We start from the raw sequence: 880 nt of genomic DNA on the forward strand, positions 1-880 counted from the left end.
CGGCGCCACCGCCAGCACCTGGAGGGGGGAAACGGACGCGTCGGGTCTACATGGAGGGGATCTTGCTGTGGGTCTGGCCCGGATGTTGCTCCAAAGTGTTCCTATGGGCTGACCTAACACAACCAGGTGGAGAGGTCCACTGGTCAAATCCCGTCCGTGCAAAGTCAAAGGGCTAGATCCCGTGGTCAAACGCTACAGGGTTAGGCGGGTTGGGGGCCCTGGGGGGTAGCAATGCCACCGGAGCATCGCACCGGGCCCTCATACATGCGGGATGGTGTGGTGGCATGTCCGAAGAGGCGGCACGCGTCTCCAAGCGTGCCCCCCCTAACGGACGGCGATGACACGGTAGTAGCCATTCTGCGGTAACGATGCGGCGTGAATATTATTAAATACTCGGAGCGCGATAAAATCATGAGTTTTTTTTGCACGACGTGTGCACATGTGCTATAGGAACGATAATATTTTTTTCATAATTTTTGGTGATGGAGAAGTATCCGAAAAATCCCCTCTATGCGGATTGCCCTTCGCGCGTCTACGGCTGTGGCCGGCGGCCTCCGGGGGCTAGCATGCCGCCAAATTTTGCGTAGGCAGCCTCTCATGTGTTTGGAAGTGTTGTGGTGGTTGCAAACGCCCTTCACGCGTGTCCGGGTGAGCCCCCCCTCACGGATGGCGCCGCCGCCGGCACCTGGAGGGGGAAAACGGACGCATCGGGTCTACACGGAGGGGATGTAGCTGTTGGTTTGGCCCGGATGTTGCTCCCAGGTGTCCCTCTGAGCTGACCTAACACAACCGGGTGGAGAGGTCCACTGTTCAAAGCCTGTTCGTGGAAAGTCAAAGGGCAAGATCTCGTGGTCAACCGCTCTATGGTTAGGGAGGACAG

The sequence above is a fragment of the Triticum aestivum genome, chromosome 2B (genome assembly GCF_018294505.1).
Source record: "Triticum aestivum cultivar Chinese Spring chromosome 2B, IWGSC CS RefSeq v2.1, whole genome shotgun sequence".
NCBI classification, from domain to species: Eukaryota; Viridiplantae; Streptophyta; class Magnoliopsida; order Poales; family Poaceae; genus Triticum; species Triticum aestivum.